General features: G+C 45.1%; 81 non-coding genes across 81 annotated transcripts; all 81 read left to right on the top strand.

Moving 5' to 3' along the window:
- The first annotated feature begins 56 nt into the window (after positions 1-56).
- TRNAL-AAG (transfer RNA leucine (anticodon AAG)) lies at positions 57-138 on the top strand. Its single transcript has one exon. It is a non-coding gene; the product is annotated as a tRNA-Leu (tRNA).
- Positions 139-511: 373 nt separating this feature from the next.
- TRNAL-AAG (transfer RNA leucine (anticodon AAG)) lies at positions 512-593 on the top strand. Its single transcript has one exon. It is a non-coding gene; the product is annotated as a tRNA-Leu (tRNA).
- Positions 594-662: 69 nt separating this feature from the next.
- Positions 663-744, top strand: TRNAL-CAG (transfer RNA leucine (anticodon CAG)). The gene has a single exon. It is a non-coding gene; the product is annotated as a tRNA-Leu (tRNA).
- A 220-nt stretch (positions 745-964) lies between these two features.
- TRNAL-UAG (transfer RNA leucine (anticodon UAG)) lies at positions 965-1,046 on the top strand. The gene has a single exon. It is a non-coding gene; the product is annotated as a tRNA-Leu (tRNA).
- Positions 1,047-1,419: 373 nt separating this feature from the next.
- Positions 1,420-1,501, top strand: TRNAL-CAG (transfer RNA leucine (anticodon CAG)). Its single transcript has one exon. It is a non-coding gene; the product is annotated as a tRNA-Leu (tRNA).
- Positions 1,502-1,572: 71 nt separating this feature from the next.
- Positions 1,573-1,654, top strand: TRNAL-UAG (transfer RNA leucine (anticodon UAG)). The gene has a single exon. It is a non-coding gene; the product is annotated as a tRNA-Leu (tRNA).
- Positions 1,655-1,724: 70 nt separating this feature from the next.
- TRNAL-AAG (transfer RNA leucine (anticodon AAG)) lies at positions 1,725-1,806 on the top strand. The gene has a single exon. It is a non-coding gene; the product is annotated as a tRNA-Leu (tRNA).
- Positions 1,807-1,876: 70 nt separating this feature from the next.
- On the top strand, positions 1,877-1,958 carry TRNAL-CAG (transfer RNA leucine (anticodon CAG)). Its single transcript has one exon. It is a non-coding gene; the product is annotated as a tRNA-Leu (tRNA).
- A 221-nt stretch (positions 1,959-2,179) lies between these two features.
- TRNAL-CAG (transfer RNA leucine (anticodon CAG)) lies at positions 2,180-2,261 on the top strand. The gene has a single exon. It is a non-coding gene; the product is annotated as a tRNA-Leu (tRNA).
- Positions 2,262-2,611: 350 nt separating this feature from the next.
- TRNAL-AAG (transfer RNA leucine (anticodon AAG)) lies at positions 2,612-2,693 on the top strand. The gene has a single exon. It is a non-coding gene; the product is annotated as a tRNA-Leu (tRNA).
- Positions 2,694-3,066: 373 nt separating this feature from the next.
- TRNAL-CAG (transfer RNA leucine (anticodon CAG)) lies at positions 3,067-3,148 on the top strand. The gene has a single exon. It is a non-coding gene; the product is annotated as a tRNA-Leu (tRNA).
- A 71-nt stretch (positions 3,149-3,219) lies between these two features.
- Positions 3,220-3,301, top strand: TRNAL-UAG (transfer RNA leucine (anticodon UAG)). Its single transcript has one exon. It is a non-coding gene; the product is annotated as a tRNA-Leu (tRNA).
- A 70-nt stretch (positions 3,302-3,371) lies between these two features.
- Positions 3,372-3,453, top strand: TRNAL-AAG (transfer RNA leucine (anticodon AAG)). Its single transcript has one exon. It is a non-coding gene; the product is annotated as a tRNA-Leu (tRNA).
- Positions 3,454-3,523: 70 nt separating this feature from the next.
- On the top strand, positions 3,524-3,605 carry TRNAL-CAG (transfer RNA leucine (anticodon CAG)). Its single transcript has one exon. It is a non-coding gene; the product is annotated as a tRNA-Leu (tRNA).
- A 221-nt stretch (positions 3,606-3,826) lies between these two features.
- On the top strand, positions 3,827-3,908 carry TRNAL-CAG (transfer RNA leucine (anticodon CAG)). Its single transcript has one exon. It is a non-coding gene; the product is annotated as a tRNA-Leu (tRNA).
- Positions 3,909-5,038: 1,130 nt separating this feature from the next.
- Positions 5,039-5,120, top strand: TRNAL-UAG (transfer RNA leucine (anticodon UAG)). Its single transcript is given in 2 exon segments — positions 5,039-5,076; positions 5,087-5,120. It is a non-coding gene; the product is annotated as a tRNA-Leu (tRNA).
- A 521-nt stretch (positions 5,121-5,641) lies between these two features.
- TRNAL-UAG (transfer RNA leucine (anticodon UAG)) lies at positions 5,642-5,723 on the top strand. Its single transcript has one exon. It is a non-coding gene; the product is annotated as a tRNA-Leu (tRNA).
- Positions 5,724-5,793: 70 nt separating this feature from the next.
- Positions 5,794-5,875, top strand: TRNAL-AAG (transfer RNA leucine (anticodon AAG)). Its single transcript has one exon. It is a non-coding gene; the product is annotated as a tRNA-Leu (tRNA).
- A 373-nt stretch (positions 5,876-6,248) lies between these two features.
- Positions 6,249-6,330, top strand: TRNAL-CAG (transfer RNA leucine (anticodon CAG)). Its single transcript has one exon. It is a non-coding gene; the product is annotated as a tRNA-Leu (tRNA).
- A 221-nt stretch (positions 6,331-6,551) lies between these two features.
- Positions 6,552-6,633, top strand: TRNAL-UAG (transfer RNA leucine (anticodon UAG)). Its single transcript has one exon. It is a non-coding gene; the product is annotated as a tRNA-Leu (tRNA).
- A 70-nt stretch (positions 6,634-6,703) lies between these two features.
- Positions 6,704-6,785, top strand: TRNAL-CAG (transfer RNA leucine (anticodon CAG)). The gene has a single exon. It is a non-coding gene; the product is annotated as a tRNA-Leu (tRNA).
- A 221-nt stretch (positions 6,786-7,006) lies between these two features.
- TRNAL-CAG (transfer RNA leucine (anticodon CAG)) lies at positions 7,007-7,088 on the top strand. The gene has a single exon. It is a non-coding gene; the product is annotated as a tRNA-Leu (tRNA).
- Positions 7,089-7,157: 69 nt separating this feature from the next.
- On the top strand, positions 7,158-7,239 carry TRNAL-UAG (transfer RNA leucine (anticodon UAG)). Its single transcript has one exon. It is a non-coding gene; the product is annotated as a tRNA-Leu (tRNA).
- A 70-nt stretch (positions 7,240-7,309) lies between these two features.
- TRNAL-AAG (transfer RNA leucine (anticodon AAG)) lies at positions 7,310-7,391 on the top strand. Its single transcript has one exon. It is a non-coding gene; the product is annotated as a tRNA-Leu (tRNA).
- Positions 7,392-7,612: 221 nt separating this feature from the next.
- On the top strand, positions 7,613-7,694 carry TRNAL-CAG (transfer RNA leucine (anticodon CAG)). The gene has a single exon. It is a non-coding gene; the product is annotated as a tRNA-Leu (tRNA).
- Positions 7,695-7,900: 206 nt separating this feature from the next.
- On the top strand, positions 7,901-7,982 carry TRNAL-UAG (transfer RNA leucine (anticodon UAG)). The gene has a single exon. It is a non-coding gene; the product is annotated as a tRNA-Leu (tRNA).
- A 72-nt stretch (positions 7,983-8,054) lies between these two features.
- On the top strand, positions 8,055-8,136 carry TRNAL-CAG (transfer RNA leucine (anticodon CAG)). Its single transcript has one exon. It is a non-coding gene; the product is annotated as a tRNA-Leu (tRNA).
- Positions 8,137-8,511: 375 nt separating this feature from the next.
- On the top strand, positions 8,512-8,593 carry TRNAL-UAG (transfer RNA leucine (anticodon UAG)). The gene has a single exon. It is a non-coding gene; the product is annotated as a tRNA-Leu (tRNA).
- Positions 8,594-8,663: 70 nt separating this feature from the next.
- On the top strand, positions 8,664-8,745 carry TRNAL-CAG (transfer RNA leucine (anticodon CAG)). The gene has a single exon. It is a non-coding gene; the product is annotated as a tRNA-Leu (tRNA).
- Positions 8,746-8,951: 206 nt separating this feature from the next.
- On the top strand, positions 8,952-9,032 carry TRNAL-UAG (transfer RNA leucine (anticodon UAG)). The gene has a single exon. It is a non-coding gene; the product is annotated as a tRNA-Leu (tRNA).
- Positions 9,033-9,104: 72 nt separating this feature from the next.
- On the top strand, positions 9,105-9,186 carry TRNAL-CAG (transfer RNA leucine (anticodon CAG)). The gene is given in 2 exon segments: positions 9,105-9,142; positions 9,152-9,186. It is a non-coding gene; the product is annotated as a tRNA-Leu (tRNA).
- Positions 9,187-9,407: 221 nt separating this feature from the next.
- On the top strand, positions 9,408-9,489 carry TRNAL-UAG (transfer RNA leucine (anticodon UAG)). The gene has a single exon. It is a non-coding gene; the product is annotated as a tRNA-Leu (tRNA).
- Positions 9,490-9,862: 373 nt separating this feature from the next.
- TRNAL-UAG (transfer RNA leucine (anticodon UAG)) lies at positions 9,863-9,943 on the top strand. The gene has a single exon. It is a non-coding gene; the product is annotated as a tRNA-Leu (tRNA).
- Positions 9,944-10,166: 223 nt separating this feature from the next.
- Positions 10,167-10,248, top strand: TRNAL-UAG (transfer RNA leucine (anticodon UAG)). Its single transcript has one exon. It is a non-coding gene; the product is annotated as a tRNA-Leu (tRNA).
- A 70-nt stretch (positions 10,249-10,318) lies between these two features.
- On the top strand, positions 10,319-10,400 carry TRNAL-CAG (transfer RNA leucine (anticodon CAG)). Its single transcript has one exon. It is a non-coding gene; the product is annotated as a tRNA-Leu (tRNA).
- A 206-nt stretch (positions 10,401-10,606) lies between these two features.
- On the top strand, positions 10,607-10,687 carry TRNAL-UAG (transfer RNA leucine (anticodon UAG)). Its single transcript has one exon. It is a non-coding gene; the product is annotated as a tRNA-Leu (tRNA).
- A 72-nt stretch (positions 10,688-10,759) lies between these two features.
- On the top strand, positions 10,760-10,841 carry TRNAL-CAG (transfer RNA leucine (anticodon CAG)). The gene has a single exon. It is a non-coding gene; the product is annotated as a tRNA-Leu (tRNA).
- Positions 10,842-11,216: 375 nt separating this feature from the next.
- Positions 11,217-11,298, top strand: TRNAL-UAG (transfer RNA leucine (anticodon UAG)). Its single transcript has one exon. It is a non-coding gene; the product is annotated as a tRNA-Leu (tRNA).
- Positions 11,299-11,671: 373 nt separating this feature from the next.
- TRNAL-UAG (transfer RNA leucine (anticodon UAG)) lies at positions 11,672-11,752 on the top strand. The gene has a single exon. It is a non-coding gene; the product is annotated as a tRNA-Leu (tRNA).
- Positions 11,753-11,824: 72 nt separating this feature from the next.
- TRNAL-CAG (transfer RNA leucine (anticodon CAG)) lies at positions 11,825-11,906 on the top strand. The gene has a single exon. It is a non-coding gene; the product is annotated as a tRNA-Leu (tRNA).
- A 361-nt stretch (positions 11,907-12,267) lies between these two features.
- Positions 12,268-12,349, top strand: TRNAL-CAG (transfer RNA leucine (anticodon CAG)). Its single transcript has one exon. It is a non-coding gene; the product is annotated as a tRNA-Leu (tRNA).
- A 221-nt stretch (positions 12,350-12,570) lies between these two features.
- On the top strand, positions 12,571-12,652 carry TRNAL-UAG (transfer RNA leucine (anticodon UAG)). Its single transcript has one exon. It is a non-coding gene; the product is annotated as a tRNA-Leu (tRNA).
- A 70-nt stretch (positions 12,653-12,722) lies between these two features.
- TRNAL-CAG (transfer RNA leucine (anticodon CAG)) lies at positions 12,723-12,804 on the top strand. Its single transcript has one exon. It is a non-coding gene; the product is annotated as a tRNA-Leu (tRNA).
- Positions 12,805-13,163: 359 nt separating this feature from the next.
- On the top strand, positions 13,164-13,245 carry TRNAL-CAG (transfer RNA leucine (anticodon CAG)). The gene has a single exon. It is a non-coding gene; the product is annotated as a tRNA-Leu (tRNA).
- A 70-nt stretch (positions 13,246-13,315) lies between these two features.
- On the top strand, positions 13,316-13,397 carry TRNAL-UAG (transfer RNA leucine (anticodon UAG)). The gene has a single exon. It is a non-coding gene; the product is annotated as a tRNA-Leu (tRNA).
- Positions 13,398-13,771: 374 nt separating this feature from the next.
- Positions 13,772-13,853, top strand: TRNAL-UAG (transfer RNA leucine (anticodon UAG)). Its single transcript has one exon. It is a non-coding gene; the product is annotated as a tRNA-Leu (tRNA).
- A 70-nt stretch (positions 13,854-13,923) lies between these two features.
- On the top strand, positions 13,924-14,005 carry TRNAL-CAG (transfer RNA leucine (anticodon CAG)). The gene has a single exon. It is a non-coding gene; the product is annotated as a tRNA-Leu (tRNA).
- Positions 14,006-14,211: 206 nt separating this feature from the next.
- On the top strand, positions 14,212-14,292 carry TRNAL-UAG (transfer RNA leucine (anticodon UAG)). Its single transcript has one exon. It is a non-coding gene; the product is annotated as a tRNA-Leu (tRNA).
- Positions 14,293-14,364: 72 nt separating this feature from the next.
- TRNAL-CAG (transfer RNA leucine (anticodon CAG)) lies at positions 14,365-14,446 on the top strand. Its single transcript has one exon. It is a non-coding gene; the product is annotated as a tRNA-Leu (tRNA).
- Positions 14,447-14,667: 221 nt separating this feature from the next.
- Positions 14,668-14,749, top strand: TRNAL-UAG (transfer RNA leucine (anticodon UAG)). The gene has a single exon. It is a non-coding gene; the product is annotated as a tRNA-Leu (tRNA).
- A 373-nt stretch (positions 14,750-15,122) lies between these two features.
- TRNAL-UAG (transfer RNA leucine (anticodon UAG)) lies at positions 15,123-15,203 on the top strand. The gene has a single exon. It is a non-coding gene; the product is annotated as a tRNA-Leu (tRNA).
- Positions 15,204-15,274: 71 nt separating this feature from the next.
- Positions 15,275-15,356, top strand: TRNAL-CAG (transfer RNA leucine (anticodon CAG)). The gene has a single exon. It is a non-coding gene; the product is annotated as a tRNA-Leu (tRNA).
- Positions 15,357-15,425: 69 nt separating this feature from the next.
- Positions 15,426-15,507, top strand: TRNAL-UAG (transfer RNA leucine (anticodon UAG)). The gene has a single exon. It is a non-coding gene; the product is annotated as a tRNA-Leu (tRNA).
- A 373-nt stretch (positions 15,508-15,880) lies between these two features.
- TRNAL-UAG (transfer RNA leucine (anticodon UAG)) lies at positions 15,881-15,962 on the top strand. The gene has a single exon. It is a non-coding gene; the product is annotated as a tRNA-Leu (tRNA).
- A 70-nt stretch (positions 15,963-16,032) lies between these two features.
- On the top strand, positions 16,033-16,114 carry TRNAL-CAG (transfer RNA leucine (anticodon CAG)). Its single transcript has one exon. It is a non-coding gene; the product is annotated as a tRNA-Leu (tRNA).
- Positions 16,115-16,320: 206 nt separating this feature from the next.
- TRNAL-UAG (transfer RNA leucine (anticodon UAG)) lies at positions 16,321-16,401 on the top strand. The gene has a single exon. It is a non-coding gene; the product is annotated as a tRNA-Leu (tRNA).
- A 72-nt stretch (positions 16,402-16,473) lies between these two features.
- On the top strand, positions 16,474-16,555 carry TRNAL-CAG (transfer RNA leucine (anticodon CAG)). The gene has a single exon. It is a non-coding gene; the product is annotated as a tRNA-Leu (tRNA).
- A 375-nt stretch (positions 16,556-16,930) lies between these two features.
- TRNAL-UAG (transfer RNA leucine (anticodon UAG)) lies at positions 16,931-17,012 on the top strand. The gene has a single exon. It is a non-coding gene; the product is annotated as a tRNA-Leu (tRNA).
- A 373-nt stretch (positions 17,013-17,385) lies between these two features.
- TRNAL-UAG (transfer RNA leucine (anticodon UAG)) lies at positions 17,386-17,466 on the top strand. The gene has a single exon. It is a non-coding gene; the product is annotated as a tRNA-Leu (tRNA).
- A 72-nt stretch (positions 17,467-17,538) lies between these two features.
- On the top strand, positions 17,539-17,620 carry TRNAL-CAG (transfer RNA leucine (anticodon CAG)). Its single transcript has one exon. It is a non-coding gene; the product is annotated as a tRNA-Leu (tRNA).
- Positions 17,621-17,690: 70 nt separating this feature from the next.
- Positions 17,691-17,775, top strand: TRNAL-CAG (transfer RNA leucine (anticodon CAG)). Its single transcript has one exon. It is a non-coding gene; the product is annotated as a tRNA-Leu (tRNA).
- A 358-nt stretch (positions 17,776-18,133) lies between these two features.
- Positions 18,134-18,215, top strand: TRNAL-CAG (transfer RNA leucine (anticodon CAG)). Its single transcript has one exon. It is a non-coding gene; the product is annotated as a tRNA-Leu (tRNA).
- A 219-nt stretch (positions 18,216-18,434) lies between these two features.
- TRNAL-UAG (transfer RNA leucine (anticodon UAG)) lies at positions 18,435-18,516 on the top strand. Its single transcript has one exon. It is a non-coding gene; the product is annotated as a tRNA-Leu (tRNA).
- A 70-nt stretch (positions 18,517-18,586) lies between these two features.
- On the top strand, positions 18,587-18,668 carry TRNAL-CAG (transfer RNA leucine (anticodon CAG)). Its single transcript has one exon. It is a non-coding gene; the product is annotated as a tRNA-Leu (tRNA).
- Positions 18,669-19,027: 359 nt separating this feature from the next.
- TRNAL-CAG (transfer RNA leucine (anticodon CAG)) lies at positions 19,028-19,109 on the top strand. The gene has a single exon. It is a non-coding gene; the product is annotated as a tRNA-Leu (tRNA).
- Positions 19,110-19,179: 70 nt separating this feature from the next.
- TRNAL-UAG (transfer RNA leucine (anticodon UAG)) lies at positions 19,180-19,261 on the top strand. Its single transcript has one exon. It is a non-coding gene; the product is annotated as a tRNA-Leu (tRNA).
- Positions 19,262-19,636: 375 nt separating this feature from the next.
- TRNAL-CAG (transfer RNA leucine (anticodon CAG)) lies at positions 19,637-19,718 on the top strand. The gene has a single exon. It is a non-coding gene; the product is annotated as a tRNA-Leu (tRNA).
- Positions 19,719-19,788: 70 nt separating this feature from the next.
- Positions 19,789-19,873, top strand: TRNAL-CAG (transfer RNA leucine (anticodon CAG)). The gene has a single exon. It is a non-coding gene; the product is annotated as a tRNA-Leu (tRNA).
- A 506-nt stretch (positions 19,874-20,379) lies between these two features.
- TRNAL-UAG (transfer RNA leucine (anticodon UAG)) lies at positions 20,380-20,461 on the top strand. Its single transcript has one exon. It is a non-coding gene; the product is annotated as a tRNA-Leu (tRNA).
- A 72-nt stretch (positions 20,462-20,533) lies between these two features.
- TRNAL-CAG (transfer RNA leucine (anticodon CAG)) lies at positions 20,534-20,615 on the top strand. Its single transcript has one exon. It is a non-coding gene; the product is annotated as a tRNA-Leu (tRNA).
- A 375-nt stretch (positions 20,616-20,990) lies between these two features.
- On the top strand, positions 20,991-21,072 carry TRNAL-UAG (transfer RNA leucine (anticodon UAG)). The gene has a single exon. It is a non-coding gene; the product is annotated as a tRNA-Leu (tRNA).
- Positions 21,073-21,142: 70 nt separating this feature from the next.
- On the top strand, positions 21,143-21,224 carry TRNAL-AAG (transfer RNA leucine (anticodon AAG)). Its single transcript has one exon. It is a non-coding gene; the product is annotated as a tRNA-Leu (tRNA).
- Positions 21,225-21,294: 70 nt separating this feature from the next.
- Positions 21,295-21,376, top strand: TRNAL-CAG (transfer RNA leucine (anticodon CAG)). The gene has a single exon. It is a non-coding gene; the product is annotated as a tRNA-Leu (tRNA).
- A 222-nt stretch (positions 21,377-21,598) lies between these two features.
- Positions 21,599-21,680, top strand: TRNAL-UAG (transfer RNA leucine (anticodon UAG)). The gene has a single exon. It is a non-coding gene; the product is annotated as a tRNA-Leu (tRNA).
- Positions 21,681-21,883: 203 nt separating this feature from the next.
- Positions 21,884-21,965, top strand: TRNAL-UAG (transfer RNA leucine (anticodon UAG)). The gene has a single exon. It is a non-coding gene; the product is annotated as a tRNA-Leu (tRNA).
- A 468-nt stretch (positions 21,966-22,433) lies between these two features.
- TRNAL-CAG (transfer RNA leucine (anticodon CAG)) lies at positions 22,434-22,515 on the top strand. The gene has a single exon. It is a non-coding gene; the product is annotated as a tRNA-Leu (tRNA).
- Positions 22,516-22,736: 221 nt separating this feature from the next.
- TRNAL-CAG (transfer RNA leucine (anticodon CAG)) lies at positions 22,737-22,818 on the top strand. Its single transcript has one exon. It is a non-coding gene; the product is annotated as a tRNA-Leu (tRNA).
- A 69-nt stretch (positions 22,819-22,887) lies between these two features.
- On the top strand, positions 22,888-22,970 carry TRNAL-UAG (transfer RNA leucine (anticodon UAG)). The gene has a single exon. It is a non-coding gene; the product is annotated as a tRNA-Leu (tRNA).
- A 72-nt stretch (positions 22,971-23,042) lies between these two features.
- Positions 23,043-23,124, top strand: TRNAL-CAG (transfer RNA leucine (anticodon CAG)). The gene has a single exon. It is a non-coding gene; the product is annotated as a tRNA-Leu (tRNA).
- Positions 23,125-23,193: 69 nt separating this feature from the next.
- TRNAL-UAG (transfer RNA leucine (anticodon UAG)) lies at positions 23,194-23,276 on the top strand. Its single transcript has one exon. It is a non-coding gene; the product is annotated as a tRNA-Leu (tRNA).
- Positions 23,277-23,502: 226 nt separating this feature from the next.
- TRNAL-CAG (transfer RNA leucine (anticodon CAG)) lies at positions 23,503-23,584 on the top strand. The gene has a single exon. It is a non-coding gene; the product is annotated as a tRNA-Leu (tRNA).
- The last annotated feature ends 58 nt before the right edge of the window (positions 23,585-23,642 follow it).

Here is a 23,642-nt window from a genome sequence, read left to right on the forward strand (position 1 = left end):
GTTAGTTTAATAACATGAATCTCTTGCTTATTTGTCTTAGTTGACGTGTGTGTTCAGGCAGAGTGGCCGAGTGGTCTAAGGTGCTGGTTCAAGGCACCAGTCTCTTCGGAGGCGTGGGTTCGAATCCCACCTCTATCAGACTCATGCATTTTCTTAGTTTAATAACATGAAGCTCTTGCTTATTTGTCTGAGTTGACAAGTGTGTTCAGGTAGAGTGGCCGAGTGGTCTAAAGCGCTGGTTTCAGGTACCAGTCTCTTCGGAGGCGTGGGGTCGAATCTCACCTCTATCAGACTCATGCATTTTCTTAGTTTAATAACATGAAGCTCTTGCTTATTTGTCTGAGTTGACAAGTGTGTTCAGGTAGAGTGGCCGAGTGGTCTAAGGCGCTGGTTTCAGGTACCAGTCTCTTCGGAGGCGTGGGGTCGAATCTCACCCCTATCAGTCTGTTGTGTTTTTAAGAATTATAAAATGAAGATTTTGCTGAATAGACTGAGTTTTCTTATGTTTTCAGGTAGAGTGGCCGAGTGGTCTAAGGCGCTGGTTTAAGGCACCAGTCTCTTCGGAGGCATGGGTTCGAATCCCACCTCTATCTGACTCATGCATTTTCTTAGTTTAATAACATGAACTCTTGCTTATTTGTCTGAGTTGACAAGTGTGTTCAGGTAGAGTGGCCGAGTGGTCTAAGGCGCTGGATTCAGGTACCAGTCTCTTCGGAGGCGTGGGTTCGAATCCCACCTCTATCAGAATCATGCATTTTCATAGTTTAATAACATGAAGCACTTGCTCATTTGTCTGAGCTGACGTGTGTGTTCAGTTAGAGTGGCCGTGTTTTCTAAGGTGTTGGTTTCAGGTACCAGTCTCTTCGGAGGCGTGGTTTCGATCTCACTTCTATCAGTCTGTTGTGTTTTTAAGAATTTTAAAGTGAAGATTTTGCTTAATAGACTGAGTTTACTTTTGTTTTCAGGTAGAGTGGCCGAGTGGTCTAAGGCGCTGGTTTTAGGCACCGGTCTCTTCGGAGGCGTGGGGTCGAATCCCACCTCTATCAGACTCATGCATTTTGTTAGTTTAATAACATGAATCTCTTGCTTATTTGTCTTAGTTGACGTGTGTGTTCAGGTAGAGTGGCCGAGTGGTCTAAAGCGCTGGTTTCAGGTACCAGTCTCTTCGGAGGCGTGGGGTCGAGTCTCACATCTATCAGACTCATGCATTTTCTTAGTTTAATAACATGAAGCTCTTGCTTATTTGTCTGAGTTGACAAGTGTGTTCAGGTAGAGTGGCCGAGTGGTCTAAGGCGCTGGTTTCAGGTACCAGTCTCTTCGGAGGCGTCGGTTCGAATCTCACCCCTTTCAGTCTGTTGTGTTGTTAAGAATTGTAAAATGAAGATTTTGCTGAATAGACTGAGTTTACTTATATTTTCAGGTAGAGTGGCCGAGTGGTCTAAGGCGCTGGTTTCAGGTACCAGTCTCTTCGGAGGCGTGGGTTCGAATCTCACCCCTATCAGTCTGTTGTGTTTTTAAGAATTGTAAAATGAAGATTTTGCTGAATAGACTGAGTTTTTTCTTATGTTTTCAGGTAGAGTGGCCGAGTGGTCTAAGGCGCTGGTTTTAGGCACCAGTCTCTTCGGAGGCGTGGGTTCGAATCCCACCTCTATCAGACTCATGCATTTTGTTAGTTTAATAACATGAAGCTCTTGCTTATTTGTCTTAGTTGACGTGTGTGTTCAGGTAGAGTGGCCGATTGGTCTAAGGCGCTGGTTTAAGGCACCAGTCTCTTCGGAGGCGTGGGTTCGAATCCCACCTCTATCAGACTCATGCATTTTCTTAGTTTAATAACATGAAGCTCTTGCTTATTTGTCTGAGTTGACGAGTGTGTTCAGGTAGAGTGGCCGAGTGGTCTAAGGCGCTGGATTCAGGTACCAGTCTCTTCGGAGGCGTGGGTTCGAATCCCACCTCTATCAGATTCATGCATTTTCATAGTTTAGTAACATGAAGCTCCTGCTCATTTGTCTGAGCTGACGTTTGTGTTCAGGTAGAGTGGCCGTGTGGTCGAAGGTGCTGGTTTCAGGTACCAGTCTCTTCGGAGGCGTGGTTTCGAATCTCACCTCTATCAGTCTGTTGTGTTTTTAAGAATTTTAAAGTGAAGATTTTGCTTAATAGACTGAGTTTACTTTTGTTTTCAGGTAGAGTGGCCGAGTGGTCTAAGGCGCTGGTTTCAGGTACCAGTCTCTTCGGAGGCGTGAGTTAGAATCCCACCTCTATCAGATTCATGCATTTTCATAGTTTAATAACATGAGGCTCTTGCTCATTTGTCTGAGCTGACGTGTGTGTTCAGGTAGAGTGGCCGTGTGGTCTAAGGTGATGGTTTCAGGTATCAGTCTCTCACCCCTATCAGTCTGTTGTGTTTTTAAGAATTTTAAATGAAGATTTTGCTGAATAGACTGAGTTTACTTTTGTTTTCAGGTAGAGTGGCCGAGTGGTCTAAGGCGCTGGTTTAAGGCACCGGTCTCTTCGAAGGCGTCGGTTCGAATCCCACCTCTATCAGACTCATGCATTTTGTTAGTTTAATAACATGAATCTCTTGCTTATTTGTCTTAGTTGACGTGTGTGTTCAGGTAGAGTGGCCGAGTGGTCTAAGGCGCTGGTTCAAGGCACCAGTCTCTTCGGAGGCGTGGGTTCGAATCCCACCTCTATCAGACTCATGCATTTTCTTAGTTTAATAACATGAAGCTCTTGCTTATTTGTCTGAGTTGACAAGTGTGTTCAGGTAGAGTGGCCGAGTGGTCTAAAGCGCTGGTTTCAGGTACCAGTCTCTTCGGAGGCGTGGGGTCGAGTCTCACATCTATCAGACTCATGCATTTTCTTAGTTTAATAACATGAAGCTCTTGCTTATTTGTCTGAGTTGACAAGTGTGTTCAGGTAGAGTGGCCGAGTGGTCTAAGGCGCTGGTTTCAGGTACCAGTCTCTTCGGAGGCGTCGGTTCGAATCTCACCCCTTTCAGTCTGTTGTGTTGTTAAGAATTGTAAAATGAAGATTTTGCTGAATAGACTGAGTTTACTTATATTTTCAGGTAGAGTGGCCGAGTGGTCTAAGGCGCTGGTTTCAGGTACCAGTCTCTTCGGAGGCGTGGGTTCGAATCTCACCCCTATCAGTCTGTTGTGTTTTTAAGAATTGTAAAATGAAGATTTTGCTGAATAGACTGAGTTTTTTCTTATGTTTTCAGGTAGAGTGGCCGAGTGGTCTAAGGCGCTGGTTTTAGGCACCAGTCTCTTCGGAGGCGTGGGTTCGAATCCCACCTCTATCAGACTCATGCATTTTGTTAGTTTAATAACATGAAGCTCTTGCTTATTTGTCTTAGTTGACGTGTGTGTTCAGGTAGAGTGGCCGATTGGTCTAAGGCGCTGGTTTAAGGCACCAGTCTCTTCGGAGGCGTGGGTTCGAATCCCACCTCTATCAGACTCATGCATTTTCTTAGTTTAATAACATGAAGCTCTTGCTTATTTGTCTGAGTTGACGAGTGTGTTCAGGTAGAGTGGCCGAGTGGTCTAAGGCGCTGGATTCAGGTACCAGTCTCTTCGGAGGCGTGGGTTCGAATCCCACCTCTATCAGATTCATGCATTTTCATAGTTTAGTAACATGAAGCTCCTGCTCATTTGTCTGAGCTGACGTTTGTGTTCAGGTAGAGTGGCCGTGTGGTCGAAGGTGCTGGTTTCAGGTACCAGTCTCTTCGGAGGCGTGGTTTCGAATCTCACCTCTATCAGTCTGTTGTGTTTTTAAGAATTTTAAAGTGAAGATTTTGCTTAATAGACTGAGTTTACTTTTGTTTTCAGGTAGAGTGGCCGAGTGGTCTAAGGCGCTGGTTTCAGGTACCAGTCTCTTCGGAGGCGTGGGTTCGAATCCCACCTCTATCAGACTCATGCATTTTGTTTGTTTAATAACATGAAGCTCTTGCTTATTTGTCTGAGTTGACAAGTGTATTCAGGAAGAGTGGCCGAGTGGTCTAAGGCGCTGGATTCAGGTACCAGTCTCTTCGGAGGCGTAGGTTCGAATCCCACCTCTATCAGATTCACGCATTTTCATAAATTAATAACATGAAGCTCTTGCTCATTTGTCTGAGCTGACGTTTGTGTTCAGGTAGAGTGGCCGTGTGGTCTAAGGCGCTGGTTTAAAGCACCAGTCTCTTCGGAGGCGTGGGTTCGAATCCCAACTCTATCAAACTCATGCATATTCTTAGTTTAATAACATGAAGCTCTTGCTTATTTGTCTAAGTTGACAAGTGTGTTCAGGTAGAGTGGCCGAGTGGTCTAAGGCGCTGGATTCAGGTACCAGTCTCTTCGGAGGCGTGGGTTCGAATCTCATCCCTATCAGTTTGTTGTGTTTTTAAGAATTGTAAAATGAAGATTTTGCTGAATAGACTGAGTTTACTTATGTTTTCAGGTAGAGTGGCCGATTGGTCTAAGGCGCTGGTTTAAGGCACCAGTCTCTTCGGAGGCGTGTGTTCGAACACCACCTCTATCAGACTCATGCATTTTCTTAGTTTAATAACATGAAGCTCTTGCTTAATTGTCTGAGCTGACGTGTGTGTTCAGTTAGAGTGGCCGTGTTGTCTAAGGTGTTGGTTTCAGGTACCAGTCTCTTCGGAGGCGTGGTTTCGATCTCACTTCTATCAGTCTGTTGTTTTTTTAAGAATTTTAAAGTGAAGATTTTGCTTAAGAGACTGAGTTTACTTTTGTTTTCAGGAAGAGTGGCCGAGTGGTCTAAGGCGCTAATTTTAGGCACCGGTCTCTTCGTAGGCGTGGGGTCGTATCCCACCTCTATCAGACTCATGCATTTTCATAGTTTAATAACATGAAGCTCTTGCTCATTTGTCTGAGCTGACGTGTGTGTTCAGATAGAGTGGCCGTGTGGTTTAAGGTGCTGGTTTCAGGTACCAGTCTCTTCGGAGGCGTGGTTTCGAATCTCACCCCTATCAGTCTGTTGTGTTTTTAAGAATTGTAAAGTGAAGATTTTGCTTAATAGACTTAGTTTACTTTTGATTTCAGGTAGAGTGGCCGAGTGGCCTAAGGCGCTGGTTTTAGGCACTGGCCTCTTCCAAGGCGTGGGTTCGAATCCCACCTCTATCAGACTCATGCATTTTGTTAGTTTAATAACATGAAGCTCTTGCTTATTTGTCTGAGTTGACAAGTGTGTTCAGGTAGAGTGGCCGAGTGGTCTAAGGCGCAGGTTTCAGGTACCAGTCTCTTCGGAGGCGTGGTTTCGATCTCACTTCTATCAGTCTGTTGTGTTTTTAAGAATTTTAAAGTGAAGATTTTGCTTAAGAGACTGAGTTTACTTTTGTTTTCAGGAAGAGTGGCCGAGTGGTCTAAGGCGCTAATTTTAGGCACCGGTCTCTTCGTAGGCGTGGGGTCGTATCCCACCTCTATCAGACTCATGCATTTTCATATTTTAATAACATGAAGCTCTTGCTCATTTGTCTGAGCTGACGTGTGTGTTCAGATAGAGTGGCCGTGTGTTCTAAGGTGCTGGTTTCAGGTACTAGTCTGTTCGGAGGCGTGGTTTCGAATCTCACTTCTATCAGTCTGTTGTTTTTAAAAATTGTAAAGTGAAGATTTTGCTTAATAGACTGAGTTTAATTTTGTTTTCAGGTAGAGTGGCCGAGTGGTCTAAGGCGCTGGTTTTAGGCACCGGTCTCTTCGATGGCGTGGATTCGAATCCCACCTCTATCAGACTCAAGCATTTTGTTAGTTTAATAACATGAAGCTCTTGCTTATTTGTCTTAGTTGACGTGTGTGTTCAGGTAGAGTGGCCGATTGGTCTAAGGCGCTGGTTTAAGGCACCAGTCTCTTCGGAGGTGTGGGTTCGAATCCCACCTCTGTCAGACTCATGCATTTTCTTAGTTTAATAACATGAAGCTCTTGCATATTTGTCTGAGTTCACAACTATGTTCAGGTAGAGTGGCCGAATGGTCTAAGTCGCTGGTTTCAGGTACCAGTCTCTTCGGAGCCGTGGGTTCAAATCCCATCTCTATCAGATTCATGCATTTTCATAGTTTAATAACATGAAGCTCTTGATCATTTGTCTGAGCTGACGTGTGTGTTCAGGTATAATGGCCGTGTGGTCTAAGGTGCTGGTTTTAGGTACCAGTCTCTTCGGAGGCGTGGTTTTGAATCTCACCTCTATCAGTCTGTTGAGTTTTTGAGAATTTTAAAGTGAAGATTTTGCTTAATAGACGGAGTTTACTTTTGTTTTCAGGTAGAGTGGCCGAGTGGTCTAAGGCGCTGGTTTCAGGTACCAGTCTCTTCGGAGGCGTGGGTTCGAATCCCACCTCTATCAGACTCATGCATTTTCTTAGTTTAATAACATGAAGCTCTTGCTTATTTGTCTGAGTTGACAAGTGTGTTCAGGTAGAGTGCCCGAGTGGTCTAAGGCGCTGGTTTCAGGTACCAGTCTCTTCGGAGGCGTGGGTTCGAATCTCACCCCTATCAGTCTGTTGTGTTTTTAAGAATTGTAAAATGAAGATTTTGCTGAATAGACTGAGTTTTCTTATGTTTTCAGGTAGAGTGGCCGAGTGGTCTAAGGCGCTGGTTTTAGGCACCAGTCTCTTCGGAGGCGTGGGTTCGAATCCCACCTCTGTCAGACTCATGCATTTTCTTAGTTTAATAACATGAAGCTCTTGCATATTTGTCTGAGTTCACAAGTATGTTCAGGTAGAGTGGCCGAATGGTCTAAGTCGCTGGTTTCAGGTACCAGTCTCTTCGGAGGTGTGGGTTCGAATCCCACCTCTGTCAGACTCATGCATTTTCTTAGTTTAATAACATGAAGCTCTTGCTTATTTGTCTGAGTTGACAAGTGTGTTCAGGTAGAGTGGCCGAGTGGTCTAAGGCGCTGGTTTCAGGTACCAGTCTCTTCGGAGGCGTCGGTTCGAATCTCACCCCTTTCAGTCTGTTGTGTTTTTAAGAATTGTAAAATGAAGATTTTGCTGAATAGACTGAGTTTACTTATATTTTCAGGTAGAGTGGCCGAGTGGTCTAAGGCGCTGGTTTCAGGTACCAGTCTCTTCGGAGGCGTGGGTTCGAATCTCACCCCTATCAGTCTGTTGTGTTTTTAAGAATTGTAAAATGAAGATTTTGCTGAATAGACTGAGTTTACTTATGTTTTCAGGTAGAGTGGCCGAGTGGTCTATGGCGCTGGTTTTAGGCACCAGTCTCTTCGGAGGCGTGGGTTCGAATCCCACCTCTATCAGACTCATGCATTTTGTTAGTTTAATAACATGAAGCTCTTGCTTATTTGTCTTAGTTGACGTGTGTGTTCAGGTAGAGTGGCCGATTGGTCTAAGGCGCTGGTTTAAGGCACCAGTCTCTTCGGAGGCGTGGGTTCGAATCTCACTTCTATCAGTCTGTTGTGTTTTTAAAAATTTTAAAGTGAAAATTTTGCTTAATAGACTGAGTTTACTTTTGTTTTCAGGTAGGGTGGCCTAGTGGTCTAAGGCGCTGGTTTTAGGCACCGGTCTCTTCGAAGGCGTGGGTTCGAATCCCACCTCTCTCAGACTCATGCATTTTGTTAGTTTAATAACATGAAGCTCTTGCTTATTTGACTGAGTTGACAAGTGTGTTCAGGTAGAGTGGCCGAGTGGTCTAAGGCCCTGGTTTCAGGTACCAGTCTCTTCGGAGGCGTGGGTTCGAATCCCACCTCTATCAGACTCATGCATTTTCATAGTTTAATAACATGAAGCTCTTGCTCATTTGTCTGAGCTGACGTGTGTGTTCAGTTAGAGTGGCCGTGTGGTCTAAGGTGCTGGTTTCAGGAGGCGTGGTTTCGAATCTCACCTTTATCAGTCTGTTGTGTTTTTAAGAATTTTAAAGTGAAGATTTTGCTTAATAGACTGAGTTTACTTTTGTTTTCAGGTAGAGTGGCCGAGTGGTCTAAGGCGCTGGTTTTAGGCACCAGTCTCTTTGGAGGCGTGGGTTCGAATCCCACCTCTATCAGACTCATGCATTTTGTTAGTTTAATAACATGAAGCTCTTGCTTATTTGTCTTAGTTGACGAGTGTTTATCCAGGTAGAGTGGCCGAGTGGTCTAAGGCGCTGGTTTCAGGTACCAGTCTCTTCGGAGGCGTGGGTTCGAATCCCACCTCTATCAGACGCATGCATTTTCATAGTTTAATAACATGAAGCTCTTGCTCATTTGTCTGAGCTGACGTGTGTTTCTCCAGGTAGAGTGGCCGAGTGGTCTAACTCGCTGGTTTCAGGTAACAGTCTCTTCGGAGGCGTGGGTTCGAATCCCACCTCTATCAGACGCATGCATTTTCATAGTTTAATAACATGAAGCTCTTGCTCATTTGTCTGAGCTGACGTCTGTGTTCAGTTAGAGTGGCCGTGTGGTCTAAGGTGTTGGTTTCAGGTACCAGTCTCTTCGGGGGCGTGGTTTCAAATCTCACTTCTATCAGTCTGTTGTGTTTTTAAGAATTTTAAAGTGAAGATTTTGCTTAATAGACTGAGTTTACTTATGTTTTCAGGTAGAGTGGCCGAGTGGTCTAAGGCGCTGGTTTTAGGCACCAGTCTCTTCGGAGGCGAAGGTTCGAATCCCACCTCTATCAGACTCATGCATTTTGTTAGTTTAATAACATGAAGCTCTTGCTTATTTGACTGAGTTGACAAGTGTGTTCAGGTAGAGTGGCCGAGTGGTCTAAGGCCCTGGTTTCAGGTACCAGTCTCTTCGGAGGCGTGGGTTCGAATCCCACCTCTATCAGACTCATGCATTTTCATAGTTTAATAACATGAAGGTCTTGCTCATTTGTCTGAGCTGACGTGTGTGTTCAGTTAGAGTGGCCGTGTGGTCTAAGGTGCTGGTTTCAGGAGGCGTGGTTTCGAATCTCACCTCTATCAGTCTGTTGTGTTTTTAAGAATTTTAAAGTGAAGATTTTGCTTAATAGACTGAGTTTACTTTTGTTTTCAGGTAGAGTGGCCGAGTGGTCTAAGGCGCTGGTTTTAGGCACCAGTCTCTTTGGAGGCGTGGTTCGAATCCCACCTCTATCAGACTCATGCATTTTGTTAGTTTAATAACATGAAGCTCTTGCTTATTTGTCTTAGTTGACGAGTGTTTGTCCAGGTAGAGTGGCCGAGTGGTCTAAGGCGCTGGTTTCAGGTAACAGTCTCTTCAGAGGCGTGGGTTCGAATCCCACCTCTATCAGACGCATGCATTTTCATAGTTTAATAACATGAAGCTCTTGCTCATTTGTCTGAGCTGACGTGTGTGTTCAGTTAGAGTGGCCGTGTGGTCTAAGGTGTTGGTTTCAGGTACAAGTCTCTTCGGGGGCGTGGTTTCGAATCTCACTTCTATCAGTCTGTTGTGTTTTTAAGAATTTTAAAGTGAAGATTTTGCTTAATAGACTGAGTATACTTATGTTTTCAGGTAGAGTGGCCGAGTGGTCTAAGGCGCTGGTTTTAGGCACCAGTCTCTTCGGAGGCGAAGGTTCGAATCCCACCTCTATCAGACTCATGCATTATGTTAGTTTAATAACATGAAGCTCTTGCTTATTTGTCTGAGTTGACAAGTGTGTTCAGGTAGAGTGGCCGAGTGGTCTAAGGCGCTGGTTTCAGGTACCAGTCTCTTCAGAGGCGTGGGTTCGAATCCCAAGTCTATGGGACGCAAGCATATTCATAGTTTAATAACATGAAGCTCTTGCTCATTTGTCTGAGCTGACGTGTGTGTTCAGTTAGAGTGGCCGTTTGGTCTAAGGTGCTGGTTTCAGGTACCAGTCTCTTCGGAGGCGTGGTTTCGAATCTCACTTCTATCAGTATGTTGTGTTTTTAAAAATGTTAAAGTGAAGATTTTGCTTAATAGACTGAGTTTACTTTTGTTTTCAGGTAGAGTGGCCGAGTGGTCTAAGGCGCTGGTTTTAGGCACCAGTCTCTTTGGAGGCGTGGTTCGAATCCCACCTCTATCAGACTCATGCATTTTGTTAGTTTAATAACATGAAGCTCTTGCTTATTTGTCTTAGTTGACAAGTGTTTGTCCAGGTAGAGTGGCCGTGTGGTCTAAGGTGCTGGTTTCAGGTACCAGTCTCTTCGGAGGCGTGGTTTCGAATCTCACTTCTATCAGTCTGTTGTTTTTTTAAAAATTTTAAAGTGAAGATTTTGCTTAATAGACTGAGTTTACTTTTGTTTTCAGGTAGAGTGGCCGAGTGGTCTAAGGCGCTGGTTTTAGGCACCGGTCTCTTCGAAGGCGTGGGTTCGAATCCCACCTCTCTCAGACTCATGCATTTTGTTAGTTTAATAACATGAAGCTCTTGCTTATTTGACTGAGTTGACAAGTGTGTTCAGGTAGAGTGGCCGAGTGGTCTAAGGCCCTGGTTTCAGGTACCAGTCTCTTCGGAGGCGTGGGTTCGAATCCCACCTCTATCAGACTCATGCATTTTCATAGTTTAATAACATGAAGGTCTTGCTCATTTGTCTGAGCTGACGTGTGTGTTCAGTTAGAGTGGCCGTGTGGTCTAAGGTGCTGGTTTCAGGAGGCGTGTATTCGAATCTCACCTCTATCAGTCTGTTGTGTTTTTAAGAATTTTAAAGTGAAGATTTTGCTTAATAGACTGAGTTTACTTTTGTTTTCAGGTAGAGTGGCCGAGTGGTCTAAGGCGCTGGTTTTAGGCACCAGTCTCTTTGGAGGCGTGGTTCGAATCCCACCTCTATCAGACTCATGCATTTTGTTAGTTTAATAACATGAAGCTCTTGCTTATTTGTCTTAGTTGACGAGTGTTTGTCCAGGTAGAGTGGCCGAGTGGTCTAAGGCGCTGGTTTCAGGTACCAGTCTCTTCGGAGGCGTGGGTTCGAATCCCACCTCTATCAGACGCATGCATTTTCATAGTTTAATAACATGAAGCTCTTGCTCATTTGTCTGAGCTGACGTGTGTTTCTCCAGGTAGAGTGGCCGAGTGGTCTAACTCAATGGTTTCAGGTAACAGTCTCTTCGGAGGCGTGGGTTCGAATCCCACCTCTATCAGACGCATGCATTTTCATAGTTTAATAACATGAAGCTCTTGCTCATTAGTCTGAGCTGACGTGTGTGTTCAGTTAGAGTGGCCGTGTGGTCTAAGGTGTTGGTTTCAGGTACCAGTCTCTTCGGGGGCGTGGTTTCGAATCTCACTTCTATCAGTCTGTTGTGTTTTTAAGAATTTTAAAGTGAAGATTTTGCTTAATAGACTGAGTATACTTATGTTTTCAGGTAGAGTGGCCGAGTGGTCTAAGGCGCTGGTTTTAGGCACCAGTCTCTTCGGAGGCGAAGGTTCGAATCCCACCTCTATCAGACTCATGCATTATGTTAGTTTAATAACATGAAGCTCTTGCTTATTTGTCTGAGTTGACAAGTGTGTTCAGGTAGAGTGGCCGAGTGGTCTAAGGCGCTGGTTTCAGGTACCAGTCTCTTCAGAGGCGTGGGTTCGAGTCCCAAGTCTATGGGACGCAAGCATATTCATAGTTTAATAACATGAAGCTCTTGCTCATTTGTCTGAGCTGACGTGTGTGTTCAGTTAGAGTGGCCGTGTGGTCTAAGGTGCTGGTTTCAGGTACCAGTCTCTTCGGAGGCGTGGTTTCGAATCTCACTTCTATCAGTATGTTGTGTTTTTAAAAATGTTAAAGTGAAGATTTTGCTTAATAGACTGAGTTTACTTTTGTTTTCAGGTAGAGTGGCCGAGTGGTCTAAGGCGCTGGTTTTAGGCACCAGTCTCTTTGGAGGCGTGGTTCGAATCCCACCTCTATCAGACTCATGCATTTTGTTAGTTTAATAACATGAAGCTCTTGCTTATTTGTCTTAGTTGACAAGTGTTTGTCCAGGTAGAGTGGCCGAGTGGTCTAAGGCGCTGGTTTCAGGTACCAGTCTCTTCGGAGGCGTGGGTTCGATTCCCACCTCTATCAGACGCATGCATTTTCATAGTTTAATAACATGAAGCTCATGCTCATTTGTCTGAGCTGACGTGTGTGTTCATTTAGAGTGGCCGAGTGGTCTAAGGCGCTGGTTTCAGGTACCAGTCCCTTCGGAGGCGTGGTTTCGAATCCCACCTCTATCAGATTCATGCATTTTCATAGTTTAATAACATGAAGCTCTTGCTCATTTGTCTGAGCTGACGTGTGTGTTCAGTTAGAGTGGCCGTGTGGTCTAAGGTGCTGGTTTCAGGAGGCGTGGTTTCGAATCTCACCTCTATCAGAGTCATGCATTTTGTTAGTTTAATAACATGAAGCTCTTGCTTATTTGTCTTAGTTGATGAGTGTTTGTCCAGGTAGAGTGGCCGAGTGGTCTATGGCGCTGGTTTCAGGTACCAGTCTCTTCGGAGGCGTGGGTTCGATTCCCACCTCTATCAGACGCATGCATTTTCATAGTTTAATAACATGAAGCTCTTGCTTATTTGTCTTAGTTGACGTGTGTGTTCAGTTAGAGTGGCCGTGTGGTCTAAGGTGCTGGTTTCAGGTACCAGTCTCTTCGGAGGCGTGGTTTCGAATCTCACCTCTATCAGTCTGTTGTGTTTTTTAGAATTTTAAAGTGAAGATTTTGCTTAATAGACTGAGTTTACTTTTGTTTTCAGGTAGAGTGGCCGAGTGGTCTAAGGCGCTGGTTTTAGGCACCGGTCTCTTCGAAGGCGTGGGTTCGAATCCCACCTCTCTCAGACTCATGCATTTTGTTAGTTTAATAACATGAAGCTCTTGCTTATTTGTCTGAGTTGACAAGTGTGTTCAGGTAGAGTGGCCGAGTGGTCTAAGGCGCTGGTTTCAGGTACCAGTCTCTTCGGAGGCGTGGGTTCGAATCCCATCTCGATCAGACTCATGCATTTTCATAGTTTAATAACATGAAGCTCTTGCTCATTTGTCTGAGCTGACGTGTGTGTTCAGTTAGAGTGGCCGTGTGGTCTAAGGTGCTGGTTTCAGGAGGCGTGGTTTCGAATCTCACCTCTATCAGTCTGTTGTGTTTTTAAGAATTTTAAAGTGAAGATTTTTCTTAATAGACTGAGTTTACTTTTGTTTTCAGGTCGAGTGGCCGAGTGGTCTAAGGCGCTGGTTTTAGGCACCAGTCTCTTTGGAGGCGTGGTTCGAATCCCGCCTCTATCAGAGTCATGCATTTTGTTAGTTCAATAACATGAAGCTCTTGCTTATTTGTCTTAGTTGACGAGTGTTTGACCAGGTAGAGTGGCCGAGTGGTCTAAGGCGCTGGTTTCAGGTACCAGTCTCTTCGGAGGCGTGGGTTCGAATCCCACCTCTATCAGACGCATGCATTTTCATAGTTTAATAACATGAAGCTCTTGCTCATTTGTCTGAGCTGACGTGTGTGTTCAATTAGAGTGGCCGAGTGGTCTAAGGCGCTGGTTTTAGGCACCAGTCTCTTCGGAGGCGTGGGTTCGAATCCCACCTCTAGCAGACTCATGCATTTTGTTAGTTTAATAACATGAAGCTCTTGCATATTTGTCTTAGTTGACGAGTGTTTCTCCAGGTAGAGTGGCCGAGTGGTCTAACTCGCTGGTTTCAGGTAACAGTCTCTTCGGAGGCGTGGGTTCGAATCCCACCTCTATCAGACGCATGCATTTTCATAGTTTAATAACATGAAGCTCTTGCTCATTTGTCTGAGCTGACGTGTGTGTTCAGTTAGAGTGGCCGTGTGGTCTAAGGTGCTGGTTTCAGGTACCAGTCTCTTCGGAGGCGTGGTTTCGAATCTCACTTCTATCAGTCTGTTGTGTTTTTAAAATTTTAAAGTGAAGATTTTGCTTAATAGACTGAGTTTACTTTTGTTTTCAGGTAGAGTGGCCGAGTGGTCTAAGGTGCTGGTTTTAGGCACCGGTCGCTTCGAAGGCGTGGGTTCGAATCCCACCTCTCTCAGACTCATGCATTTTGTTAGTTTAATAACATGAAGCTCTTGCTTATTTGACTGAGTTGACAAGTGTGTTCAGGTAGAGTGGCCGAGTGGTCTAAGGCCCTGGTTTCAGGTACCAGTCTCTTCGGAGGCGTGGGTTCGAATCCCACCTCTATCAGACTCATGCATTTTCATAGTTTAATAACATGAAGGTCTTGCTCATTTGTCTGAGCTGACGTGTGTGTTCAGTTAGAGTGGCCGTGTGGTCTAAGGTGCTGGTTTCAGGAGGCGTGGTTTCGAATCTCACCTCTATCAGTCTGTTGTGTTTTTAAGAATTTTAAAGTGAAGATTTTGCTTAATAGACTGAGTTTACTTTTGTTTTCAGGTAGAGTGGCCGAGTGGTCTAAGGCGCTGGTTTTAGGCACCAGTCTCTTTGGAGGCGTGGTTCGAATCCCACCTCTATCAGACTCATGCATTTTGTTAGTTTAATAACATGAAGCTCTTGCTTATTTGTCTTAGTTGACGAGTGTTTGTCCAGGTAGAGTGGCCGAGTGGTCTAAGGCGCTGGTTTCAGGTAACAGTCTCTTCGGAGGCGTGGGTTCGAATCCCACCTCTATCAGACGCATGCATTTTCATAGTTTAATAACATGAAGCTCTTGCTCATTTGTCTGAGCTGACGTGTGTGTTCAGTTAGAGTGGCCGTGTGGTCTAAGGTGTTGGTTTCAGGTACCAGTCTCTTCGGGGGCGTGGTTTCGAATCTCACTTCTATCAGTCTGTTGTGTTTTTAAGAATTTTAAAGTGAAGATTTTGCTTAATAGACTGAGTATACTTATGTTTTCAGGTAGAGTGGCCGAGTGGTCTAAGGCGCTGGTTTTAGGCACCAGTCTCTTCGGAGGCGAAGGTTCGAATCCCACCTCTATCAGACTCATGCATTATGTTAGTTTAATAACATGAAGCTCTTGCTTATTTGTCTGAGTTGACAAGTGTGTTCAGGTAGAGTGGCCGAGTGGTCTAAGGCGCTGGTTTCAGGTACCAGTCTCTTCAGAGGCGTGGGTTCGAATCCCAAGTCTATGGGACGCAAGCATATTCATAGTTTAATAACATGAAGCTCTTGCTCATTTGTCTGAGCTGACGTGTGTGTTCAGTTAGAGTGGCCGTTTGGTCTAAGGTGCTGGTTTCAGGTACCAGTCTCTTCGGAGGCGTGGTTTCGAATCTCACTTCTATCAGTATGTTGTGTTTTTAAAAATGTTAAAGTGAAGATTTTGCTTAATAGACTGAGTTTACTTTTGTTTTCAGGTAGAGTGGCCGAGTGGTCTAAGGCGCTGGTTTTAGGCACCAGTCTCTTTGGAGGCGTGGTTCGAATCCCACCTCTATCAGACTCATGCATTTTGTTAGTTTAATAACATGAAGCTCTTGCTTATTTGTCTTAGTTGACAAGTGTTTGTCCAGTAGAGTGGCCGAGTGGTCTAAGGCGCTGGTTTCAGGTACCAGTCTCTTCGGAGGCGTGGGTTCGATTCCCACCTCTATCAGTCTGTTGTGTTTTTAAGAATTTTAAAGTGAAGATTTTGCTTAATAGACTGAGTTTACTTATGTTTTCAGGTAGAGTGGCCGAGTGGTCTAAGGCGCTGGTTTTAGGCACCAGTCTCTTCGGAGGCGAAGGTTCGAATCCCACCTCTATCAGACTCATGCATTATGTTAGTTTAATAACATGAAGCTCTTGCTTATTTGTCTGAGTTGACAAGTGTGTTCAGGTAGAGTGGCCGAGTGGTCTAAGGCGCTGGTTTCAGGTACCAGTCTCTTCAGAGGCGTGGGTTCGAATCCCAAGTCTATGGGACGTAAGCATATTCATAGTTTAATAACATGAAGCTCTTGCTCATTTGTCTGAGCTGACGTGTGTGTTCAGTTAGAGTGGCCGTGTGGTCTAAGGTGCTGGTTTCAGGTACCAGTCTCTTCGGAGGCGTGGTTTCGAATCTCACTTCTATCAGTCTGTTGTTTTTTTAAAAATTTTAAAGTGAAGATTTTGCTTAATAGACTGAGTTTACTTTTGTTTTCAGGTAGAGTGGCCGAGTGGTCTAAGGCGCTGGTTTTAGGCACCGGTCTCTTCGAAGGCGTGGGTTCGAATCCCACCTCTCTCAGACTCATGCATTTTGTTAGTTTAATAACATGAAGCTCTTGCTTATTTGACTGAGTTGACAAGTGTGTTCAGGTAGAGTGGCCGAGTGGTCTAAGGCCCTGGTTTCAGGTACCAGTCTCTTCGGAGGCGTGGGTTCGAATCCCACCTCTATCAGACTCATGCATTTTCATAGTTTAATAACATGAAGGTCTTGCTCATTTGTCTGAGCTGACGTGTGTGTTCAGTTAGAGTGGCCGTGTGGTCTAAGGTGCTGGTTTCAGGAGGCGTGTATTCGAATCTCACCTCTATCAGTCTGTTGTGTTTTTAAGAATTTTAAAGTGAAGATTTTGCTTAATAGACTGAGTTTACTTTTGTTTTCAGGTAGAGTGGCCGAGTGGTCTAAGGCGCTGGTTTTAGGCACCAGTCTCTTTGGAGGCGTGGTTCGAATCCCACCTCTATCAGACTCATGCATTTTGTTAGTTTAATAACATGAAGCTCTTGCTTATTTGTCTTAGTTGACGAGTGTTTGTCCAGGTAGAGTGGCCGAGTGGTCTAAGGCGCTGGTTTCAGGTACCAGTCTCTTCGGAGGCGTGGGTTCGAATCCCACCTCTATCAGACGCATGCATTTTCATAGTTTAATAACATGAAGCTCTTGCTCATTTGTCTGAGCTGACGTGTGTTTCTCCAGGTAGAGTGGCCGAGTGGTCTAACTCAATGGTTTCAGGTAACAGTCTCTTCGGAGGCGTGGGTTCGAATCCCACCTCTATCAGACGCATGCATTTTCATAGTTTAATAACATGAAGCTCTTGCTCATTAGTCTGAGCTGACGTGTGTGTTCAGTTAGAGTGGCCGTGTGGTCTAAGGTGTTGGTTTCAGGTACCAGTCTCTTCGGGGGCGTGGTTTCGAATCTCACTTCTATCAGTCTGTTGTGTTTTTAAGAATTTTAAAGTGAAGATTTTGCTTAATAGTCTGAGTATACTTATGTTTTCAGGTAGAGTGGCCGAGTGGTCTAAGGCGCTGGTTTTAGGCACCAGTCTCTTCGGAGGCGAAGGTTCGAATCCCACCTCTATCAGACTCATGCATTATGTTAGTTTAATAACATGAAGCTCTTGCTTATTTGTCTGAGTTGACAAGTGTGTTCAGGTAGAGTGGCCGAGTGGTCTAAGGCGCTGGTTTCAGGTACCAGTCTCTTCAGAGGCGTGGGTTCGAATCCCAAGTCTATGGGACGCAAGCATATTCATAGTTTAATAACATGAAGCTCTTGCTCATTTGTCTGAGCTGACGTGTGTGTTCAGTTAGAGTGGCCGTGTGGTCTAAGGTGCTGGTTTCAGGTACCAGTCTCTTCGGAGGCGTGGTTTCGAATCTCACTTCTATCAGTATGTTGTGTTTTTAAAAATGTTAAAGTGAAGATTTTGCTTAATAGACTGAGTTTACTTTTGTTTTCAGGTAGAGTGGCCGAGTGGTCTAAGGCGCTGGTTTTAGGCACCAGTCTCTTTGGAGGCGTGGTTCGAATCCCACCTCTATCAGACTCATGCATTTTGTTAGTTTAATAACATGAAGCTCTTGCTTATTTGTCTTAGTTGACAAGTGTTTGTCCAGGTAGAGTGGCCGAGTGGTCTAAGGCGCTGGTTTCAGGTACCAGTCTCTTCGGAGGCGTGGGTTCGATTCCCACCTCTATCAGACGCATGCATTTTCATAGTTTAATAACATGAAGCTCATGCTCATTTGTCTGAGCTGACGTGTGTGTTCATTTAGAGTGGCCGAGTGGTCTAAGGCGCTGGTTTCAGGTACCAGTCCCTTCGGAGGCGTGGGTTCGAATCCCACCTCTATCAGATTCATGCATTTTCATAGTTTAATAACATGAAGCTCTTGCTTATTTGTCTAAGTTGACGTGTGTGTTCAGTTAGAGTGGCCGTGTGGTCTAAGGTGCTGGTTTCAGGTACCAGTCTCTTCGGAGGCGTGGTTTCGAATCCTACCTCTATCAGACTCATGCATTTTCATAGTTTAATAACATGAAGCTCTTGCTCATTTGTCTGAGCTGACGTGTGTGTTCAGTTAGAGTGGCCGTGTGGTCTAAGGTGCTGGTTTCAGGAGGCGTGGTTTCGAATCTCACCTCTATCAGAGTCATGCATTTTGTTAGTTTAATAACATGAAGCTCTTGCTTATTTGTCTTAGTTGATGAGTGTTTGTCCAGGTAGAGTGGCCGAGTGGTCTATGGCGCTGGTTTCAGGTACCAGTCTCTTCGGAGGCGTGGGTTCGATTCCCACCTCTATCAGACGCATGCATTTTCATAGTTTAATAACATGAAGCTCTTGCTTATTTGTCTTAGTTGACGTGTGTTCAGTTAGAGTGGCCGTGTGGTCTAAGGTGCTGGTTTCAGGTACCAGTCTCTTCGGAGGCGTGGTTTCGAATCTCACCTCTATCAGTCTGTTGTGTTTTTTAGAATTTTAAAGTGAAGATTTTGCTTAATAGACTGAGTTTACTTTTGTTTTCAGGTAGAGTGGCCGAGTGGTCTAAGGCGCTGGTTTTAGGCACCGGTCTCTTCGAAGGCGTGGGTTCGAATCCCACCTCTCTCAGACTCATGCATTTTGTTAGTTTAATAACATGAAGCTCTTGCTTATTTGTCTGAGTTGACAAGTGTGTTCAGGTAGAGTGGCCGAGTGGTCTAAGGCGCTGGTTTCAGGTACCAGTCTCTTCGGAGGCGTGGGTTCGAATCCCATCTCGATCAGACTCATGCATTTTCATAGTTTAATAACATGAAGCTCTTGCTCATTTGTCTGAGCTGACGTGTGTGTTCAGTTAGAGTGGCCGTGTGGTCTAAGGTGCTGGTTTCAGGAGGCGTGGTTTCGAATCTCACCTCTATCAGTCTGTTGTGTTTTTAAGAATTTTAAAGTGAAGATTTTTCTTAATAGACTGAGTTTACTTTTGTTTTCAGGTCGAGTGGCCGAGTGGTCTAAGGCGCTGGTTTTAGGCACCAGTCTCTTTGGAGGCGTGGTTCGAATCCCGCCTCTATCAGAGTCATGCATTTTGTTAGTTCAATAACATGAAGCTCTTGCTTATTTGTCTTAGTTGACGAGTGTTTGACCAGGTAGAGTGGCCGAGTGGTCTAAGGCGCTGGTTTCAGGTACCAGTCTCTTCGGAGGCGTGGGTTCGAATCCCACCTCTATCAGACGCATGCATTTTCATAGTTTAATAACATGAAGCTCTTGCTCATTTGTCTGAGCTGACGTGTGTGTTCAATTAGAGTGGCCGAGTGGTCTAAGGCGCTGGTTTTAGGCACCAGTCTCTTCGGAGGCGTGGGTTCGAATCCCACCTCTAGCAGACTCATGCATTTTGTTAGTTTAATAACATGAAGCTCTTGCATATTTGTCTTAGTTGACGAGTGTTTCTTCAGGTAGAGTGGCCGAGTGGTCTAACTCGCTGGTTTCAGGTAACAGTCTCTTCGGAGGCGTGGGTTCGAATCCCACCTCTATCAGACGCATGCATTTTCATAGTTTAATAACATGAAGCTCTTGCTCATTTGTCTGAGCAGACGTGTGTGTTCAGTTAGAGTGGCCTTGTGGTCTAAGGTGTTGGTTTCAGGTACCAGTCTCTTATGGGGCGTGGTTTCGAATCTCACTTCTATCAGTCTGTTGTGTTTTTAAGAATTTTAAATTGAAGATTTTGCTTAATAGACTGAGTTTACTTATGTTTTCAGGTAGAGTGGCCGAGTGGTCTAAGGCGCTGGTTTCAGGTACCAGTCTCTTCGGAGGTGTGGGTTCGATTCCCACCTCTATCAGACGCATGTATTTTCATAGTTTAATAACATGAAGCTCATGCTCATTTGCCTGAGCTGAAGTGTGTGTTCATTTAGAGTGGCCGAGTGGTCTAAGGCGCTGGTTTCAGGTACCAGTCCCTTCGGAGGCGTGGGTTCGAATCCCACCTCTATCAGATTCATGCATTTTCATAGTTTAATAACATGAAGCTCTTGCTTATTTGTCTTAGTTGACGTGTGTGTTCAGTTAGAGTGGCCGTGTGGTCTAAGGTGCTGGTTTCAGGTACCAATCTCTTCGGAGGCGTGGGTTCGAATCTCACCTCTATCAGTCTGTTGTGTTTTATAGAATTTTAAAGTGAAGATTTTGCTTAATAGACTGAGTTTACTTTTGTTTTCAGGTAGAGTGGCCGAGTGGTCTAAGGCGCTGGTTTTAGGCACCGGTCTCTTCGAAGGCGTGGGTTCGAATCCCACCTCACTCGGACTCATGCATTTTGTTAGTTTAATAACATGAAGCTCTTGCTCATTTGTCTGAGCTGACGTGTGTGTTCAGTTAGAGTGGCCGTGTGGTCTAAGGTGCTGGTTTCAGGAGGCGTGGTTTCGAATCTCACCTCTATCAGTCTGTTGTGTTTTTAAGAATTTTAAAGTGAAGATTTTGCTTAATAGACTGAGTTTACTTTTGTTTTCAGGTAGAGTGGCCGAGTGGTCTAAGGCGCTGGTTTTAGGCACCAGTCTCTTTGGAGGCGTGGGTTCGAATCCCACCTCTATCAGACTCATGCATTTTGTTATTTTAATAACACGAAGCTCTTGCTTATTTGTCTTAGTTGACGAGTGTTTGTCCAGGTAGAGTGGCCGAGTGGTCTAAGGCGCTGGTTTCAGGTACCAGTCTCTTCGGAGGCGTGGGTTCTAATCCCACCTCTATCAGACGCATGCATTTTCATAGTTTAATAACATGAAGCTCTTGCTCATTTGTCTGAGCTGACGTGTGTTTCTCCAGGTAGAGTGGCCGAGTGGTCTAACTTGCTGGTTTCAGGTAACAGTCTCTTCGGAGGCGTGGGTTCGAATCCCACCTCTATCAGACGCATGCATTTTCATAGTTTAATAACATGAAGCTCTTGCTCATTTGTCTGGGCTGACGTGTGTGTTCAGTTAGAGTGGCCGTGTGGTCTAAGGTGTTGGATTCAGGTACCAGTCTCTTCGGGGGCGTGGTTTCGAATCTCACTTCTATCAGTCTGTTGTGTTTTTAAGGATTTTAAAGTGAAGATTTTGCTTAATAGACTGAGTTTACTTATGTTTTCAGGTAGGGTGGCCGAGTGGTCTAAGGCGCTGGTTTTAGGCACCAGTCTCTTCGGAGGCGAGGGTTCGAATCCCACCTCTATCAGACTCATGCATTATGTTAGTTTAATAACATGAAGCTCTTGCTTATTTGTCTTAGTTGACGTGTGTGTTCAGGTAGAGTGGCCGATTGGTCTAAGGCGCTGGTATAAGGCACCAGTCTCTTCGGAGGTGTGGGTTCGAATCCCACCTCTATCAGACTCATGCATTTTCTTAGTTTAATAACATGAAGCTCTTGCTTATTTGTCTGAGTTGACAAGTGTGTTCAGGTAGAGTGGCCGAGTGGTCTAAGGCGCTGGTTTCAGGTACCAGTCTCTTCGGAGCCATGGGTTCAAATCCCACCTCTTTCAGATTCATGCATTTTCATAGTTTAATAACATGAAGCTCTTGCTCATTTGTCTGAGCTGACGTGTGTGTTCAGGTAGAGTGGCCGAGTGGTCTAAGGCGCTGGTTATAGGCACCGGTCTCTTCGAAGGCGTGGGTTCGAATCCCACCTCTCTCAGACTCATGCATTTTGTCAGTTTAATAACATGAAGCTCTGGCTTATTTGTCTGAGTTGACAAGTGTGTTCAGGTAGAGTGGCCGAGTGGTCTAAGGCGCTGGTATTAGGTACCAGTCTCTTCGGAGGCGTGGGTTCGAATCCCACCTTTATCAGACTCATGCATTTTCATAGTTTAATAACATGAAGCTCTTGCTCATTTGTCTGAGCTGACGTGTTTTCAGTTAGAGGGCCGTGTGATCTAAGGTGCTGGTTTCAGGAGGCGTGGTTTCGAATCTCACCTCTATCAGTCTGTTGTGTTTTTACGAATTTTAAAGTGAAGATTTTGCTTAATAGACTGAGTTTACTTTTGTTTTCAGGTAGAGTGGCCGAGTGGTCTAAGGCGCTGGTTTTAGGCACCAGTCTCTTTGGAGGCGTGGGTTCGAATCCCACCTCTATCAGACTCATGCATTTTGTTACTTTAATAACATGAAGCTCTTGCTCATTTGTCCAGTGAGCACAAAAATAGAGGAGAGCCGGAGAGACCAAATTCTCCGTCAGCCCCCCTTTCAAAAACGTTACCAGTGCCACTGTCTCTCTAGGAGCGTGGCGCACATGCGCAATCGGCGCAAGCGAGAGAGAAAAAAATCAGAGAAGTTTGTTTACGTTATTACGGCCGAGGCTTAAGTTTTTCGGCGATACTCCGATACTCGTGCCGCGTGCGTGCTAATTCCCCCTCTCTCTTTCTCTCTAACCGTATTTTCGGGTATACCCTTTTTGAATTTCCCTCTCAAAGGATCACGTGTGCGCGAGGTAGGTGCGCGTGAGAACCATGGTGCCCGGCCGTTATAAAGTACCTTCCCCCTTCTAACTTTGACTCTCCTTTGGATTTGTGCTCCCTGATTTGTCTGAGCAGACGTGTGTGTTCAGTTAGAGTGGCCGAGTGGTCTAAGGCGCTGGTTTCAGGAACCAGTCTCTTCGGAGGCGTGGGTTCGAATCCCACCTCTATCAGACTCATGCAATTTGTTACTTTAATAACATGAAGCTCTTGCTCATTTGTCTGAGCTGACGTGTGTGTTCAGGTAGAGTGGCCGTGTGGTCTAAGGTGCTGGTTTCAGGTACCAGTCTCTTCAGAGGCACGGTTTCGAATCTCACCTCTATCAGTCTGTTGTGTTTTTAAGAATTTTAAAGTGAAGATTTTGCTTAATAGACTGAGTTTACTTTTGTTTTGAGGCAGAGTGGCCGAGTGGTCTAAGGCGCTGGTTTCAGGTACTAGTCTCTTCGGAGGCGTGGGTTCGAATCCCACCTCTATCAGACGCGTGCATTTTCATAGGTTAATAACATGAAGCTCTTGCTCATTTGTCTGAGCTGACGTGTGTGTTCAATTAGAGTGGCCGAGTGGTCTAAGGCGCTGGTTTTAGGCACCAGTCTCTTCGCAGGCGTGGGTTCGAATCCCACCTTTATCAGACTCATGCATTTTGTTAGTTTAATAATATGAACCTCTTGCATATTTGTCTTAGTTGACGAGTGTTTCTCCAGGTAGAGTGGCCGAGTGGTCTAAGGCGCTGGTTTCAGGTACCAGTCTCTTCGGAGGCGTGGGTTCGAATCCCACCTCTATCAGACGCGTGCATTTTCATAGGTTAATAACATGAAGCTCTTGCTCATTTGTCTGAGCTGACGTGTGTGTTCAATTAGAGTGGCCGAGTGGTCTAAGGCGCTGGTTTTAGGCACCAGTCTCTTCGGAGGCGTGGGTTCGAATCCCACCTTTATCAGACTCATGCATTTTGTTAGTTTAATAATATGAACCTCTTGCATATTTGTCTTAGTTGACGAGTGTTTCTCCAGGTAGAGTGGCCGAGTGGTCTAACTCGCTGGTTTCAGGTAACAGTCTCTTCGGAGGCGTGGGTTCGAATCCCACCTCTATCAGACTCATGCATTTTGTTAGTTTAATAACATGAAGCTCTTGCTTATTTGTCTTAGTTGACGAGTGCTTGTCCAGGTAGAGTGGCCGAGTGGTCTAAGGCGCTGGTTTCAGGTACCAGTCTCTTCGGAGGCGTGGGTTCGAATCCCACCTCTTTCAGATTCATGCATTTTCATAGTTTAATAACATGAAGCTCTTGCTCATTTGTCTGAGCTGA

This window comes from Phalangium opilio, unplaced genomic scaffold (genome assembly GCF_054372755.1).
Source record: "Phalangium opilio isolate 3A_F unplaced genomic scaffold, DU_Popi_V2 ptg000031l_1, whole genome shotgun sequence".
Lineage (NCBI taxonomy): Eukaryota > Metazoa > Arthropoda > Arachnida > Opiliones > Phalangiidae > Phalangium > Phalangium opilio.